The following is an 894-nucleotide window of genomic DNA, read 5'->3' as shown; positions in this document are numbered from 1 at the left end:
AACTGTTCTAAAGATGAAGTATGCCCTCTGAAAATCATATTTGAATTATCCAATGAGACATTGAACTAGAGATAATTCTGGTTACTGTGTTTCAGTAGGGTTCAGAATGCTAATGCTATGGTTGGTAACAGGATGCCAGAGCAGGTGTAGTGATGCTGAAGTGCCTGTTCAGCTGCTTGCATGTGTGGTCACGTCTGGTTTTTTCCCTTGCTAGACAAAAAGATTTTATTCATGAATTTTTACCAATCAAGAAATAGATTTTAAATCAATTATGCCATCTACAGAATTGGTTGTAATTATGAAGAACGTTAATCAACAGTTCTCATCTGTCTGATTAGTAATTTCTCATCATAAGCAAAGAAGAAAACACAATTGTATTGTAAATAAAAGTAATTGAACTCCATACTCTGGAATGCGTTCAAATGTGTGCCAAGAGGCAGTCAGTATGGCCTAGGCTAGTTGGTCAGAGGTGTAAACAATACATTGGTTTGCCCAGGTTTTAAATGAACTAGGCATAGAAGAGTGTCTCTCAATCAGCCCGCCTGTTTGTGCTACTTCATTATTGTCCAGTCTTCCATGTTGTATGGTCAGCACCAAAATAATCTCCTGCATGTGTTTGAGCAGATTTCTTGCTTTTTTGCATTTATTGTTTTTTCCAGTAAAAGCTAAAACTACCTGAAAAAACCCCAGCAATCAAACCAAGCCCTAAACTTTGTCTCTAGTTTACGTATCTAGTTGGAGTCACCTTGGTCTCACCTTTCTCCCCCTTTTTAGTAAGTTTGCCTTCCCTGACATGGGGCAAAAAGAAAAAACTCTTTTTTGATATGTTGGTAGACTTGCTGCAAAGTATATACTGAGAATAATTTTACTTACCTCTAGTTAAAATAACCGCTC

This window comes from Geospiza fortis, unplaced genomic scaffold (genome assembly GCF_000277835.1).
Source record: "Geospiza fortis unplaced genomic scaffold, GeoFor_1.0 scaffold166, whole genome shotgun sequence".
In the NCBI taxonomy this organism is placed as follows: domain Eukaryota; kingdom Metazoa; phylum Chordata; class Aves; order Passeriformes; family Thraupidae; genus Geospiza; species Geospiza fortis.
This window is presented reverse-complemented; position numbering follows the sequence as displayed.